The 18521-nt window shown below is 41.5% G+C and overlaps 1 long non-coding RNA gene across 1 annotated transcript in view; it reads right to left on the reverse strand.

Annotated features, from left to right (window-relative positions):
* LOC135511683 (uncharacterized) overlaps positions 1–18288 on the reverse strand; it is a 39096-nt gene extending 20808 nt beyond the window's left edge. Inside the window, exons 1-2 of the long non-coding RNA XR_010451296.1 lie at positions 18115–18288; positions 3631–3768 (exon numbers count right to left, since the gene is read on the reverse strand). This is a non-coding gene — a long non-coding RNA (uncharacterized LOC135511683). The remainder of the gene's footprint in view (positions 1–3630; positions 3769–18114) is intronic.
* Positions 18289–18521: the final 233 nt, after the last annotated feature.

Here is an 18521-nt window from a genome sequence, read left to right on the forward strand (position 1 = left end):
ATGCTGTGGGGATGTTTTTCAGCGGCAAGTACAGGGAGACTCGTCAGGATCGAGGGAAAGATGAATGGAGTAAAGTACATAGAGATCCTTGATGAAAACCTGCTCCAGAGCGCTCAGGAACTCAGACTGGGGCAAAGCTTCACCTTCCAACAGGACAACGACCCTAAGCACACTGCCAAGACAATGCAGGAGTGGCTTCGGGACACGCCTCTGAATGTCCTTGAGTGGCTCAGACTTAAACCCGATCAGACTTAAACATCTCTGAGGAGACCAGAAAATAGCTGTGCAGCGACACTCTCTATCCAACATGACAGAGCTTGAGAGGATCTGCAGAGAATAATGGGAGATACTCCCCAAATACATGTCTGCCAAGCTTATAGCGTCAAACGGTGTTTTAAATTGTTTATAAATTTGCACAAAAAAAATAAAACCTATTTTTGCTTTGTCATTATGGGTTATTGTGTGTCGATCGATGATGGGGAAAAAAGCGATTTAATACATTTTAGAATAAGACTGTACTGTAACAAAATGTATAAAAAGTGAAGGGGTCTGAATGCTTTCCGAACGCACTGCATATTTCTATTGTTAGAGTGGTCACCCGACTATCTTGTCAATATAATTGATAATCTTTTCTGCAGTGGAGAAAGAGTGGAGAGTGCATGCACGCATTTGACATAATCACAGAGCAACAGACATGAAAAATAACAAAGAGCATCGAAAAGGGATTTTGCTGAAATACAATAGCACAATATTATTATATTTGTTGTATTCACCCCTCTTAAAGTTCACCAAAATTCCCTTTCCGTTGCTCTTTGTTATTTTACATGTCTGCATTGGCTTTTGTGGTTGACAATTGCGCTGTGATGGATTGATTTGGTCTACAGGAATGTAAGACGAACAGAACATGCGCTCTCTACCAGTCTCCTCAGTCTGCTGTTTGAATGCTTTCTGTGAACAAGTACTTAGCAAGATAGCTATAATGTTTTTTTATTTTATTAAATAGAACATGAACATTTCATCAAGCCTTTGCTAATGTTGTGATATTAGCTAGCGAACTAGAGGTAAATGACACAAAAAAACACAATTTTAGGTTGGCTAACATTGCTATTTAGTTAGCTAAAGTAAAACAACACCAGGGTGTTTTACTTTATACTTTACTGCACTTCAATAAAGAATAAATAAATCCATAGATATTACTATCTTATTACCGAGCTGGAATGTAAGTGCTGTCCTCGTGCTAACGCAGGACAGTTATTGGTAGTTCTACAGTCCTAAAATGATACAGAAAGAGCTGAAATGCACTGTGCTGTCAGCTTTAGCCCTTAATCAAGGGGGCATCACAGCGAGTCATATTATAAGATCAGTCAGGTGACATCCTGGCTTTGAAACCAGGCTTTGAGACAGAAGGCAACACCTGAGCTTGTCGAATAAACTTGGTTTTGTATCAGTTGAAAAATGTTTTGCCCTAATGAATAGGAGGAAAAGCAAAGTGGGGTTGTTTGCTTGGAAACACTCACAGGTTTCCCGATGTAAAAAAAAACCAAAAAAACAAGGAGCTACTCTCTATTTCCCATTAAACGTTTTAATCGCCACCTGCCTTTAAAATAAGAGGCCTTTGTTGGACTGGTAGGATGAAAGAGAGGGATATGTGTGTGAGTGAATAAGACAAGGGGAACACTAATGTGAATGTGGGTAGGGAGGGACTAGGAAAAAATATTTCCCAGAAGAAGGCTACAGCAACTAAGCTACCACAACAGCTAGCTGGAAGCTAGAGCGTCAACCTTTTCAACTTCCTACCACCTTGAGAGAGAGAGAGAGAGAGAGAGAGAGAGAGAGAGAGAGAGATCTCAGGCAAAGAGAAGAAGAGAGGGAAGAAATTACAGCTTTCCGGCATTCTCTTTATATCTTGGCGTAACCTATAATCTTAGAGCCCCAGTCAGTCTGACCACGCTACATACTAGCATTTGATTTACTGTAGCTTTTAGCCCAGGAGAGGGAAAGACAGAATGCTCTTAGACTAAGTGGCTCAGACATTGCCTTGGGAACACTAAAACACAGCAACACATTGCAGTATCTGTTTGTTCTCTGTGTGTTTCGTCTTTTTGCCCTGACAATGACCCTTCCACATACGGTGCCTTCAGGTTCAACATCCAAGTAAACTTGGTTCAATCTGTGACCAAATACTGGATCAAGACCCCTTATTATTCAGTATAAAACTACCATAGCATGAGAGAAGATAGATAAGATGGCGATACATGATATACAGTACCAGTCAAAAGTTTGGACACACCTACTCATTCAAGGGTTTATCTTTTATTTGTACTATTTTCTACAATTGTAGAATAAAAGTGAAGACATCGAAACTATGAAATAACACATATGGAATCATGTAGTAACCAGAAAAGTGTTCAATTAAAATATATACGATTGAGGTCTTCACTATTATTCTACAATGTATAAGATAGTAAAAATAAAGAAAACCCTTGAATGAGTAGGCGTCCAAAAATTTGACTGGTACTGTATGTGATAACAGATCTGTAACGGTCTTCATGCGGTGAAAGAGAGTCGGACCAAAATGCAGCGTGTAGATTGCGATCCATGTTTAATGAACAAACGTAAACACGAATCAAATACAAATACTACAAAACAAAGAACGTAACGAAAACCGAAACAGCCTATACTAGTGTAAACTAACACAGATACAGGAACAAGGACACTAAGGACAATCACCCACGAAACACACAAAGACTATAGCTGCCTAAATATGGTTCCCAATCAGAGACAACGATAATCACCTGACTCTGATTGAGAACCGCCTCAGGCAGCCATAGACTAACGCTAGACATCCCATAAAACCCCAAGACAAAAACACACCACAATAACCCATGTCACACCCTGGCCTGACCGAATAAATGAAGAATAAACATAATATATTTCGACCAGGGCGTGACAAGATCTTAGGATTCAAATACATATTTTTTTAAATGGGTAAAACTGGACGTAAAAAGGCACAAAAAAGGATGATAAGTTGAGCCCAATTGATGGCTGGAGTCAAGAAAAAAGCATTGCACGTGAAACACCTCTTAATTAACACGTGAAGGCCAGATTAACTCTGCAATAGCAGAGAAAACAGTCTGACTTGGTTGGCTGGAGTCTGACAATTCTTAGGGCCTTCCTCTGACTTGCAGTTGGATGTGGAAGAAGTTGACATACCAAGTGGTGATGCAGCCGGTCAAGATGCTGTCAATGCTACAACTGTAGAACTTTGAGGATCTGAGGGCCCATTCCAAAACTTATCAGCCTCCTGAGGGGGAATAGGCATTATCGTGCCTTCGTCACGACAGTGATGGTGTGTGTGGACCATGTTAATTCCTTAGTGATGTGGACACCAAGGAACTTGAAGCTCTCGACCCACTACAAGAGGGCTCAGGAGGACACACACACACACACACACACACACACACACACACACACACACACACACACACACACACACACACACACACACACACACACACACACACACACAGTGTGCAGGTGACTCAGGCATCCAGGTGGGAGTTAAATGAGGACACCTCACCCTCCCCCAGCCCTCTAACAGGAGGCGTCGTTTGACCTCAGGGCTCTTACCTCTATCCCTCTCATCTCACGGCAGTCATCCCTCCTTCCTCTGGTTCTGCTCCGGGGTTTATTCCATTCCTTCACACCGCGTTGGGCTGCTTCTCTTCCTCTCCATTTTCCTCTCTTATCGCAGCTCTCTGATAACCTCTGAAATGTAAAAGGACAGAGGCAAAACGATAAAGAAACTGTTCCAGTATATGGAGTCGTATTCACAAGGAAAAGCGGAGGGCAGGGAACATTCCATTAAAAACTAAATTAGTCGAGAGAGAGAGAGAGAGAGAGAGAGAGAGAGAGAGAGAGAGAGAGAGAGAGAGAGAGAGAGAGGTTGCTGGCTCCACTCATAACATCAGCGATTTGGTTATCTTTCAAAATGTAGATTTACAGTAATAGGAAGTCCTGTAAAAGCATACCACGGTGGATGAGAGCATATTTTCAATGACACCTATTTCTACTCCAGAGGCAAGGTGGTGTCTAAAAGCCCAAACGGCATAGTTTTCAAAAGTGAACAAAGCAGCAAAGCCAGAATACTTAACTGAGCTTGTGCCAAACGGCAACGCATACCTCAGGATAACTTGTGTGAAGAGGGGGGGGGGGGGGTTAGCTAGAGAGAAATCCACAGCTGTTATAATTGTACTCAAGAAATCACTAACAGCTGTGCTCCCATTCAGCCAGCTAGATCCCCTCCCCAGCCTTTTTTCAAACGTACAGCTGCACAGATAAAGGGAAGAGGGTTAAGCAAATACTGCACAACGAAGAGTAAACAGAGCGGACCTTCCACTCCTCGCGCCTCACTTCGGGAGACACGGGCAAGAGAGCCCTACTGTTTTGTATGTGTGAGAGAAACGCTCACTGCTTGTAGTCTTTATCTCTCTCAATAGTTCCCTTCTCCATATTTTAATATCTATTCTACCCCCCCACTACCCTCCCTCTCCCACCCCACCCCACCAGTCCAGCCAACCCTCCCCAAAAACCCCAGTGAGACAGTGACAGTGCCTCTTTGTTCGCCCACCTCTCCTCTTGCCCTCGGTCTGTGTTGCGAGGGGAGGCATGCCTCGAAAGGCACAGGGAGGGGGAACCAGGGAGGCAGAAGAGGGGCAAGGAGGGGTCTCACAATTTTTCAGTCTCTTTTTTTCAATCTTTCAGTCCCCCATTCCTCCACTTATCTTGGTAGAGGGGGGCAGTGGTAGGGTGTCCGACCTCGATGAACTTACCACTGAGGATCACAAGCCACCCAAACCCCATAGATGGGCCCTATTTCTTCAAAAGACTTTATAGAAGAACATAAAGAAACTGCAACTAAACAATGAGGAGAGAGCGGGAGAACAATAAACAGCAACTCCACAAGTAGACTTAGAGGCTCTGTGGCTAAAAAAGAAAAACAACAAAAGTTTCTAGTTTTGGCGTTTACCTTAAAGTGTTTTATTTTCACAGAAATAATGTGGCGTGATATTCCGTGCAGTCTTGTAATTTCTCCTTTACGCAAAGAAAATAGTCTGCCAATTGAGGTCTGTTGACAATTTTAGACTGTTCATTTTCTTAGCAACTTTTAAAAGGGTTAGGAAACCGATTCCTAGATAGTATAAATAAAGAAATATAATTACTGGAACAGTCATTCCCATTCAAGTTGACATTCTGTAATACAATGTCTATGCCGTATGGTGCCTGCAAAGCGTAAATAGTGTTGCCACCATAGAAATACAATTTCTAGAACGGATATTTCCATTCAAGTCAAGGTTTTGTTATTTTATTTCTATGCTATATATATTGCCTGCAGTACTGTATGTGTCTGGTGGCAATAAGGGAGACGGGACAGCGAAGCACAACTTGTTTTCCCCCACCTCACATTCGCCTAGCCTCCCAGGCAGCCACCAACCAAGCAATCGGATCATTAACCTCAGCTAATCTACAAACATTATGTTTAGAATAACGCTTTCACAGGCTTAAGCCCTGTGTAACAGCCAAAGCACCTTTCTAATTCACATGGAGGATATGAGCGTGTGAGACTGACTATGTGTGTGTGTGAGATGGAGTGTACACATGCGAGTGTGCGCACACGCATTTGTATACCCCTTGACTTTTTCCACATTTTGTTGTGTTAAAACCTGAATTTAAAATGGATAACATTTAGATGTGTCACTAGCCTACACACCATAATGTCAAAGTCGAATTATGTTTTTAGAAGTTTTTACAAATGAATAAAAAATGAAAAGCTGAAATGTCTTGAGTCAATAAGTATTCAATCCCTTTGTTATGGCAAGCCTAAATAAGATCAGGAGTAAAAATAGGTTGCATGGATAAGTTGCATGGGCTCACTCTGTGTGCAATAAGAGTGTTTAATATAATTGTGTGTTGTTCCCCACACATACAATTATCTGTAAGGTTCCTCAGTTGAGCGTTGAATTTCAAACACAGATTCAACCACAAAGACCAGGGAGGTTTTCCAACGCTTCGCAAAGTGCACTTATTGGTAGATGGGAAAAACATTTGTTTATCAGACATTGAATATCCCTTTGAGCATGGTGAATTTATTAATTACACTTTGTATGGTGTATCAATACACCGAGTCACTACAAGGATACCGAGGTCCTTCCTAACTCAGTTGCCGGAGAGGAAGGAAACGGCTCAGGGATTTCACAATGAGGCCAACTTTAAAACAGTTAGAGTTGAACGGATTTACAGTAATAAGAGAAACCTGAGGACGGATCAACAACATTGTAGTCCACAATACGAACCTAATTGAGAGTGAAAATAATGGAGCCTATACAGACTAAAAATATTTCGAAACATCCATCCTGTTCACAAAAAAAGGCTCTGAAGTAATACTGCAAAGAATTGTGGCAAGGCAATACACTTTTTGAAATAAACAGAAAGTGTTATGTTTGGGGCAAATCCAATACAACACATTACTGAGTACTAGTGATGCACCGATATGACATTTTTGGCCGATACCAATATCCAATATTTTTCTTGCCGGGGTAAGCAGTCATTGTAAATAAGATTTTGTTCATAACTGACTTGCCTAGTTAAATAAAGGTTACACACACACAAACACACTGACCAAAAGGTTACTTCGTTTGGCATTTACGTATGTCCCCGTTACCATTAAAACATAATCAAAACCTATTCCTTTCACATACTTGCTGTGCTGTTTCGTTGTTCAGTCATTTCATTCTAGACTAGGATTTCTATGGAGCGCCATTTGGGTCTTTGCGTGTCAAATAAGCGTGCTGACCAATCAGGATCTGAATATGACTGCACGTCACATAATTATTTTATTTTATTTCATATGTCAGAACGATTCATCGATACGTATGCTATGATGCTGGTAAAGTTGTTTCACGCACCTACAGTGCTGGTCATAAATAAAGCTAAATCAAATCAAATTTTCAAATCAAATTTTATTTGTCACATACACATGGTTAGCAGATGTTAATGCGAGTGTAGCGAAATGCTTGTGCTTCCAGTTCCGACAATGCAGTAATAACCAACAAGTAATCTAACTAACAATTCCAAAACTAATTTCTTATACACAGTGTAAGGGGATAAAGAATATGTACATAAAGATATGAATGAGTGATGGTGCAGAGCAGCATAGGCAAGATACAGTAGATGGTATCGAGTACAGTATATACATATGAGATGAGTATGTAAACAAAGTGGCATAGTTAAAGTGGCTAGTGATACATGTATTACATAAGGATGCAGTAGATGATAGAGTACAGTATATACGTGTATATATGAGATGAAAAATGTAGGGTATGTAAACATTATATTAGGTAGCATTGTTTAAAGTGGCTAGTGATATATTTTACATCCTTTCCTATCAATTCCCATTATTGAAGTGGCTGGAGTTGGGTTAGTGTGTTGGCAGCAGCCACTCAATGTTAGTGGTTGCTGTTTAACAGTCTGATGGCCTTGAGATAGATTTCTCCAGCCTCCTGAGATTGAAGAGGCGCTGCTGCGCCTTCTTCACGATGCTGTCTGTGTGAGTGGACCAATTCAGTTTGTCTGTGATGTGTATGACGAGGAACTTAAAACTTACTACCCTCTCCACTACTGTTCCATCGATGTGGATAGGGGGTGTTCCCTCTGCTGTTTCCTGAAGTCCACAATCATCTCCTTAGTTTTGTCTAGCCAGTTCATGCATGCAAACAATGGTCTTTCACAAAAACATAGCAAAAAGACAATCTGTTCCAGTAGCTATAGTTGGCTAGCTAACTGTATAGCTTGGTAGCCTAATTTATAAGGCAATTCTTATTTGATTAATGGTGGCCTTTGTGAATGTGTGAAACTAATATGAATATATGAAACTAGCCACATTAAGGATTAGCCACAATATTGGACTTTGCGGATAGCCTTCAAAATTAAAGAATGTAATTGACAGTGATGCTAATGAATACAAACAGTAGAATTATGCCATAATTTAATAGATCATGCTATCAGTCTACTTAGTGACATCCAGAGAACCTTAGCGTCTCAGCTCTTATTGCGGGACTCTGAAACAACTGCTCATCAGCCATAAAAATTACACAACAAGTTGGAAATCACAAATTCAACAATGAGTGGTTTGGAAGGAAGTGAGAACAGCACGAACAAGGTGAGTCCAAAAATGTACTGTATGCTGCTGCAATATGCCAGGGAGTGCCTTGCGAAAGTATTCGGCCCCCTTGAACTTTGCGACCTTCTGCCACATTTCAGGCTTCAAACATAAAGATATAAAACTGTATTTTTTTGTGATGAATCAACAACAAGTGGGACACAATCATGAAGTGGAACGACATTTATTGGATATTTCAAACTTTTTTAACAAATCAAAAACTGAAAAATTGGGTGTGCAAAATTATTCAGCCCCCTTAAGTTAATACTTTGTAGCGCCACCTTTTGCTGCGATTACAGCTGTAAGTCGCTTGGGGTATGTCTCTATCAGTTTTGCACATCGAGAGGCTGAATTTTTTTCCCATTCCTCCTTGCAAAACAGCTCGATCTCAGTGAGGTTGGATGGAGAGCATTTGTGAACAGCAGTTTTCAGTTTATATATATATTTACTTTATGTTTGAAGCCTGAAATTTGGCAAAAGGTCGCAAAGTTCAAGGGGGCCGAATACTTTCGCAAGGCACTGTATGTATACTGCAGCTAAGAAAGTAATACTAAGTGTATGTTGTGAAGTAAGCTGATAGCAACTCATGTGTCTCACACAAATAATTTGGTCCCTTTCCCCCTCTTTCGCCTACTGCTCTGACTTGGTGGTGCACATGTGGCCTATAGCCTGCTTTAGAGAAATGTAATCATCAAATATTGTAAGAGCTTTCATTGTCTGCTTATATGACCTCATTATTTATCCTACGGTTCTGACTTGGTGTACAGGGAGAATTCTGTAAGAACGGCTCATGTTCTGAATTTCAAAAGTGCAGAACAAATCATTATATTGACAGCGTCTGTCCTAGCTCGCTCATTAATGTCTTAATCGAAATTACGTATTGCCCCTTACCTGCTCATCTTTCCCTTATGCCTTAGTTCATACATCTCAGTAGAAACCACAGTTGTTTAAACAAGTTAGACATATCAGCTATGTTTTTTAAAAAGGCAGTAAATGTGGCTGAATTAACTGTTTCGTTGCCAGACATGGCTCCGCTGATAGCCAGGTGTAGCAGTGGTAAGGTGTTGAGACTGCTGTTGGGGCAGCTTTATGTGGACCCTAACAGTTTGTGGGCACTGTTTGTCACCATTATAGTGTAAGTTTTACATGCTAAAATCCACTGGGGCAGGGAAGGGATAGAGACTAAATTGAGACTGCTCAGTTGGTAACATGTTACTCTTTATAGGCTCACACCACATCTCTGACAGAGACTACTGATCAGGACCCGAGCCAATGTGTACACAGGGGATTCGGAGGCGTCCCCCATAAACGCCTGAGATTCCTCAAACAGTCAATCTCAGAAAAGGGAGTCATTGTGTGAAGGGGGAGGAGTATTGGGTTCTCCTGACTCAACTGCCACGTTGTTCCGAGAACAAAGAAGCATCCGGAAGTGATTCATCAAAACAATTACTCATCTGACTGTCATATTTGCTCATCTGTGTATGCAGAAGGTAATCCCCCTAGGGAGCTTGGCGTAACCAAGCATTATATTGTGAAATGTGAACTTGAAAACATTACTCGTGTTTATCTTTAAAATGACTTAAACTATCTGAAAGCTTGAGTAATATCTATTCTAGGCACAAGTTATTTATAACATTATACTTTTTCTTGTAGAAATGTTTTTATTAGCATTTGGTTGAGATGTGCAGTGCCATTCATTCCAGTAGGTAGACTACAGTGTGTTGTTTAAAAAAATTGCTGTCTCATAATGCCGGTCTCATAATTTCATTTCCAGTTAATGTTTTTTTAAAGGATTTTCTCAGCAGCAGGAACAGTGCGCTCCCTTATCTTCTACAACTGATCTCGCTACCACAGCTTGAATTTGATTTTATTGTAATTTCAAACAGAATATATGTAATTTCCTGGTATTCCAACTTCCACATGAATCAATGCAACAGCACAGAGGCCAATTCTTCAGTAGTCACCTTTTAGAACTCTTATACATTCAAGTTGGGGACTGCTCATTTCTATGTGCATGTTTAAAACATTTATAATTTAGTTGGTAACATTGATCAATGTGTTTAATGTTCTTTTTGTCCGTAATGTCATGCAATGGAATGTATCTTTCTTTTAAACTTGAGGGTCCCTATTCTTCTACTAAACATTACTTAACATGACTGTATGTCCAGTGAATGAGCCAATCATCACCATCACATTTACAATCGATGTTGCCAGTAAATGTTCAGAGGTGAGAATAAACAACCCAACAGACTTTCTATAGTGTTTGCAACACCAGAGCCCTATACCACGTACTGGGTTTGAGGAGTTAGTTAGGTAACTTTGACCAACTTAATGGAAATTAATCCTTCAGAACTAACCTGCTCCCACGCAGGCTAATGCAACGTTAACACGATTTATCCTGAATGAAGTGTCTGACCCGCCAAGTTGAGGACCAATAAATGAAATCAGAATCCCTCACTCTTGCAAAGATTGCATCATCATCCCCTTAATTTGAGGAAGAGGACTGATTAAATATTTTATTCACTAATGTTTATATATATATATAAATAAATAAATGCTAAAATTCCGATCACATTACACATTTAGCAATAAAAGATTGCATTTGAAACTTCATGCACAGTAAAACTTGCATGACTTAATACAATTATTTTATCGATAGAAGTGGGGAAAAAAGGTGTTTGTGCATAGATAAGCACACCAAAGATGGCATATTAACGATTTTTTTATTTATTTTACCTTTATTTAACTAGGCAAGTCAGTTAAGAACAAATTCTTATTTTCAATGACAGCCTAGGAACAGTGGGTTAACTGCCTGTTCAGGGGCAGAACGACAGACTTGTACCTTGTCAGCTCAGGGGTTTGAACTTGCAACCTTCCAGGTACTAATCCAACTCTCTAACCACTAGGCAACCCTGCCTGTAATTAAAATAAAGACGGCACATCAACAAGCCTATTTCACACCATATTTCACACCATTTTCTTTCATTTTGATTTCGGCACAAATGAAAATGTGGCACTGACTCGCGCATTTATTGATGTTTTAGCATTGTCTCAAAGAAGAGTTTGGTGTTCGACTAGCCACAAGCGACATGCACGCGCAGTTACATGCCTGCTAGAGTTAGCGGCAGGCAGACCAGCAATATCCACCGTCATAGTACGGATGAAGCCTGAGCTGGAATGTGAAGTTACCTGAAGCTGGCTAGCTTTAGAAAATCGTGAAAAGATCTAGCTTCAAATTGTAGTATACCCCTCAAATCTCAAAAAGTTAATAGATATGTAAATTCCCTAGCCCGAGATGCCCCGATTGCATGGGCACATTGTGCTGACATTCTACAAACCAATACGGCCTAGACAAAGACAAAGGAGGCGGCATGGGTTTCCGGGGGGGCAGATGACAAACGCAGCTTAAACGCGGCCAGATGTAATCTCCGAGGACAAATGTATTTGGAAGGGGACTTATTCAGAACGCATTAGAGAGGTGACAGGGGCAAGCACTGAGGGAGTCCCCCCCCCCCACGCGCCCCGTTCCCCCCTCTCCACACTCCCAATCAGCCCACACAACCCTTCAGAGATCCCTCCCTCCCTAGCCAACTCGACACATCCAGGGGCATTTAAGAGGGGGCCACTAACCAAATGAACGGCCTCCTGGGAGCTGTAGTTTAATTGTCCGTCCTCTACTCTAAATTGAACAAGCAGCCGTACTCACACAAGAGGCTGTGCTGATCTCTTTACCGTAATAGACGGGCACGTTACGTTATACTGCGTCGCCAAGTACCATAAAGCAGCGTGGAATGGCCGAAACGGCTGCATCATCCATTTATAGGACTTGCAATTAAGAGAGTTAGAAGACTAAGGCGAGATGCCGAGGCAAACGTTTCTAATCACGAGTCTGGCGAAATCCCACTGAGAATCCCGACTTCATTACACGTAATGGCTCTTCTCAATGCTTGATAGAAGACGCAACTGTTTTATTACATTGCAACTGTATCACGTGCAAACAGTGAGGGTTTGAGGAAGGGAGGCGTGATGTGAAAAGTATTAGATTTCAGGTGATAAAATGATGTCTAAGCGGTACACTGTGGAATGTCTTCCCCCATGGGTGTGTTGTAGAATGTATTACCCATTTTGGGCTGTAAATCAGCGGGTCACCTGGACACCTCTTTTTTTAATTTTCTCATGTCTTCACCAATCCATACTTTTCCCAACTTCCTCTCCACCTTTCCTTTAGTGTGGCAGTGTTTTCCTTCACAAACTCTGCTATATCTCTTTTGACAAGGCGTGAAAAGTTGAACATGGGCCTCGTGTCGGTATCGCCCAGCACAACAGGTAATGTGACATAATGTGACATAATCATCTCTCTTTTCGCTGCAGGAGGTCAAGTCATCTGTCAATGACTGTGTCTGAGAGGCCAAACGAAGAACAAATCCATGATTTATTTTCTGTCTTTTAAGGTTGAATTTGAACAACACTCAACTACAGTAACAGCCACACAACTTTAATCTTTGCCACTTAAGGTGATACACGCTGCATTTGGAGAAAAATAACTTTAGCAGTAGGGGTTATAGACCGGAGACGTCTGTAGAAATTAGAATTGTTTGAAAAGAGAGGAAGTCGAGTGGCCATGATCAGCATTTACCTGGAAAGCGTTCAGTTAAGAATTAACCAGCATTTAAATCATGGCCTCGGTAGCTGTTGTGCTTTGATAGAGCCTCCCAACAGGACAAATACCACTTTCATATAAAATTGTGCAAATCATTTTCTTTCATCTCAGATCGTGGTGGCATTGTTGCATTTTCTTACCCCCCCTCTCCTCACAGCACAGGGAGCTAATCTGAGACAAACACTCACGCCAACTGAAACGTTGTCAAGTTCAAAACTGGGTGATTATTTTTAGCACGTAAAAGAGGAGAGCGAGGGAACAGGGCCCTCATTTCCCCAGAGGACACAGGGAAAGGGAGGGTGGGATATCGAACCTCATGCATCCTCTCGATGCACACAGTGGGGCTTTTTTCTGTAGGCCTATCACCCTTGATTACCCCACCTTCACCCCCCGATCCTTCCATCTACCCCTCCATCCATCCGCCTGTTCCAAGACTATTTCAGGTCTGCCACGTCTAAAACAGATGACAGTGGGGCCCCCGACCCCAACATGTTTTGGGTTGCCCATCTCGCAGATCCAATCTTCTAATACTGCCGGTTGGAAGGATATCCGTCTGATAGTGCTGCCCGAGGCCACGGAGGACCTTTCTGCAAGGCCCCGGCTGCGTTATCTGATTCCAGCAGACGGGGAACAATACTGGCCATGCCAATAACCCACCATCTTTGATTCTTAAAGCACATCCCTCTGCTCTGCGCTCCCTTTATTGATCGCCGGCAGGCATCACTTTGTCTATCCTCGCACTAGGAACACTGGGATTTATCTATTTGTAACATGAGCTCCAAGATGAGGGGCGACACATAAGTGGACTGGACACTAATTATTCTTCTCTCTCTGTGGTGAATTTCTTTGATGCATTGGTTCTGTTGAGTTTCAGATAGCCCAAGGGTAAGTAGAGCCCTCCTTTTGGAAAGGTTTTGGCGTAATCCACACTTAAGTGGTGCCTTCACAAAGAACAATGGCACATGCCATTGACTGGCAATTTAAATCCCAGCAATGGTGGGTTTGATGGTTCAAAATGACCTATGGTAGATCTACACCTCTGCATATTTCTGTGACCGCTAGCGAACGACAACTGCAAGACGGTTGATTTCAAAAGTTTATATATCGAAACATTTCACCTTAACGAAGCCAAAGGTCTGATTGATCTACATGATCAACTCCTTCCATGTCAACTCCAGAAATTCTATGAAATAGTGCAGAGGATCTGTCTAGCTGCTCCATCCAGATGTATGTCAATTGAATCATTAACCTTACAGCACAACCACTTGGCGGTGCACTGTAGATGGTTCAGTCCATCAGCGCTTTAGTGTTCTATGATAAAGCACATTAATAGCATCAGGATGCCTTCACTATGGCCCAGGGCTGATTTGCTCTGGCGTTATCAAACAGTGTAATAATTATACATGACAAGCCTTTGATTTTATGCTCGTGATTATTACACCATGTCATACCATCTGAGTTTTGCTTTCCCCTCTCTGCTTTGAATCTTTACCCTGAGACAAAACAATGGCACAAAGGGGAGAAAAGCAATGTTCTCGCACAACGTTTCCCCCAGGTTCTCCAGTGTGTGTGAAGAATAAATGGTGTGTGTGAGCTCCGGCGGAGAGGGCTTGCACCTGGAGCAGGGAGGAGCATGCAAGAGGTCAGGGGGCTAGAAAGGACTTGCTCACTCTCCTGAGAAGGCCAGAAAACCCCTGTGGCGGCATTGCACAACATGGGCATTTTTTTCTCTCTTGATCCCCCTCTTCTCCTTCTTCTTTTCTCCTTTGGAGAAGCGCAGTAATCCATAACACACTCAACAACCGGCAGCTCAATTATCCTCCCCTTCGCCCATTTTCTCCCCTCGGGTGGAAATTCTAAAACAATTAACCTCTTCATGGCCACAGAGTTTTCCCAGGAAATAACACATTGGTAACTGAATGAATCCTACATTTACATTCCTGACCGTGACTTCAGTCCATATACATCTTGCTACAAAAATCCTAAACTGTTGCTCTGTGATTGTCCAATGACATTAGCGGCATGTGCTTTATATTATCGTAGAATTAAGATAATTTATTTCAGTACAGATTTATGAACTATTGATAGACTTAAAAAACATGTAATATAATTCCCAAATAACTATAGGAAAAAATATTAATGTAAGATTTTACGACTTACCCCTAATGCAATTTTGTGTTAAGACGAATGCTAAATGAATAGGTGAGGCAAACAAATCCAGTGCAACATACATTTGTAAAATACACAAAAAATCACTACTCATTGCCATTTTGCTAAATTCAACGAGTTAATTCAAATAAACTGAACATCTAATATAGCAAGTCAATGTTTTTTCCTCAACAGTGAGCGCAAACAGAACGATAGCTCAATGGCTTACCTACCACACATGGTACATTGCTTACTGGTTGCACCAAAACTATCTAGTCTGTGAGTATAATATGACTATAAGCCATGTAGCATCCCCCCTCTAAGCCTTCAATAAACGCTTTTCTCTCTCCTTCGTTCTAGAGGGCCTCCTATTCATCTCCAGGTAGAATGCTTCAAAGTGCAGGAGGGAAAAACAGCTTGTGGCTTCCATTCAGTATTTTATGGCCCCCTTCAAAGGATCATTACATCTCAAATGGCACCCTATTCCCTATATAGTGCACTGCTTTTGACCAGGGCCCATAGGAATCTGGTCAAAAGAAGTGCACTATATGGGGGCTAGGGTGTCATTTGGGAAGCAGACAAGGAGAGATCTAGGTGTGTCCTTAAATGTCTTGATACTCAAAGTAGGCTCTGAAAAAACTAGTGGTTTTCATCTAGAGCTGCCTTCACATTTTACATGCATCAGACATGTTCATTACTTTGACAATTTGATGAATGAATTTGACAATTTGACATATCAACATAATTCACATATAAATTATACATACTCTTATACATCAGCTGAATGTTTGAATATGGAACTTGGTTGTATTATGAATAAATCATATAAAGTGTCTATTTGATCAATGTAAGGGGCTTCCGAGTGGCGCAGCAGTCTAAGGCACTGCATCTCAGTGCTCAAGGCGTCACTACAGACCCTGGTTTGACTCCAGGCTGTATCACAACCGACTGTGATTGGGAGTCCCATAGGATGGCGTACAATTGGCCCAGTGTCGTCCGTGTAAGTGTTTGGCCGGCGTAGGCCGTCATTGTAAATAAGAATTTGTCCTTATAAAATGAGGTATGTGAGGTAAAAATCTGCAAACAGCTCAATAAAGGCATTCTGAGGCGACCCAAGAAGAAAGACTTGACCATGAGGGAAAAAAATATTTTATATTATAGATAAAGGCTTGTTATTATCAGATTAAGCCAGGAAGAATTGAATTTGTAAGAAAATTCTGTATTTGAGGCTAGCTCCACAAAAGCTGCTTTCACCCAAAGACAATCTTTATTATTGAAGCGTTTTCATTAAATCACTAGTCCTAATGAGACCTAGGTAAGTCAGCTTTTTGTTCATGTCTCGCATTAGAAACCTGCATGCGCTAGCTTTCAGCCCAAGGTGATAGACATTCACTATAGCAGTATGTGGCAAAACGGGTAGAAAATCTTCAAAGGCCTGAACGTTACCACCAATGTAGTGCTGAAACAGGGGCAGGTTCCAATTAAAACAACATGATCAATTCACTGAGGAAACCGCATGAGGCGGAAAGGTAAATAATGCCAGACTTTTGTGCTGTAGAATGAATAAAAGCGAATTTACAGGCTAATAATCCAAGTCAACAAAAAACTTCTGGCTTTCAAAATGAGCCCTCGCTCTGTTTGGACGAAAAACACTAGGTGCTATTTAAAAAAAATCAGAGCCTTGCTAAAATAGCATGGCAGAAAAACACACACACACTCGACAGGAACAGAGTTGTCTTTCATGTTTCCTTCCTCCTGTGTGTGTGTGTGTGTGTGTGTGTGTGTGTGTGTGTGTGTGTGTGTGTGTGTGTGTGTGTGTGTGTGTGTGTGTGTGTGTGTGTGTGTGTGTGTGTGTGTGTGTGTGTGTGTGTGTGTGTGTGTGTCTGTGCCAGACTCCATATCTATACATAGTGGCAGTGGAACTGGCCCCATGCAAACATAGCATGCTGGCTCCTTGATTGTGGATGGAGGAGGGAGAGGCAGGCAGGTCGAAGCAGGGGGGAGAATAAAATAAAACAACTGGCTATGCTCCAAACTGACTGGAACTCTGTTGATCATTATGTCTAGCCTTCAGGTGTCTAGGGCGGCAGCTAGCGCCAGTTGGGGGAGGTTTAGATAACAGAGGAACCAGACAAAGAAAAAAAGAGCATACCACCAGAATCAAACAGGGAGGGAGAAAATGGGGGTAATACATTTTTTTTTAAATACTTTCTGTGTTGGGTTGTTTTTTTGTTTTTGCACCCCCCCTACTTTCTTTTTTTCAGAGAATGGGATAGAAAGATTTTATAGGTCCTAATTAAAACCATGTGAAGCCTTTCAAAACGTCAATCAACCGGGCAAGTTATTTTCTGATTGCGCTTAAAATCAAGAAAAACAGCCCTTTTAATGTGACGCAAGATATTATTGTGGTAATCGATATAGGGTGAAAAGAATGACATGACCTCAAACAGTGTCTGTCAAATTAATTGGAATGTGATCCCTCTCAAGCAAAGGCATGTTTGGGAGTGAGAGACTTTCTTGTAGGCTAGTCTATTTCTGACTTCAGTCTTATTTTCTTATAATTGAGACACGTGACATATTAATCTACTGTGTCAGAACATTTAGCATGGAAATGAAATAAATGAGATGGGAGGATGGATGATCCACCCCCCCATCCATGTTGCAGAGCTTTTGCACCTCAAGTGCTCCAGCCCTCTTGTTGGGTTATAACTGCCCTCACTCAGCCGTGTCTGCACACACTTAGGGTCAGCGAGTTTGCAGTGCCTTTATTTAGGCTGTATGTCATGCCCTGCACATCACATAGGCTATATCAAATCAAAAACAAAACTTTTTACCAACAGTTGATAACAAATCCAAGGGTAGGTAGACCTACGCCTATATGCGTGAAACTCACAAGTACAAGCCTCAATAATAACATTTGATAAAGGCATTTTAACTCACAGCGTGCAAATACAGGACGTGTGATGCAAGGTGTGGAGAAAAAAAGAGCCACCATTGATAAATGCGCATCTGATTTTAAAAAATCCATCTGAATTAAGTAACAACAATATTTACGGTTCATTTTAGTATTTTAAGATGATGCACCTACCGTTCACGGATTTCCGCGGTCAACAGTCAGAGAAAGTCCGTTTGAAAATACATGAGAACATGTGGCCAGGAACCTGAAAAACTTAATTTCACAAATGGTCTTCATTTCTAATAATTTGTTGGCTGTTGTTGACATCCTAACCCGCCGGTTTCAGATCTTCAGTGATGCCACAATCCCGCGATTGTACACGGTCTGGAAAGGCATGAGAGATAGCCAACATGTGATCTACGAGGGCTCGCGCCATTGGCTAGGCAAGCATAAATTGATAAGGCTGGTCTTTGTTCCATTGGACTAGCACGAGAACTGAGAGGCCCCTCCTGCGCGAAGTTGGTCTGTGTGCAAGAATGTGTGTGCATTGTGCAGTGTGTATCTGCTATCTGGTATCCTTGGGACATACATACCCCCAT

The sequence above is a fragment of the Oncorhynchus masou genome, chromosome 24 (genome assembly GCF_036934945.1).
Source record: "Oncorhynchus masou masou isolate Uvic2021 chromosome 24, UVic_Omas_1.1, whole genome shotgun sequence".
In the NCBI taxonomy this organism is placed as follows: domain Eukaryota; kingdom Metazoa; phylum Chordata; class Actinopteri; order Salmoniformes; family Salmonidae; genus Oncorhynchus; species Oncorhynchus masou.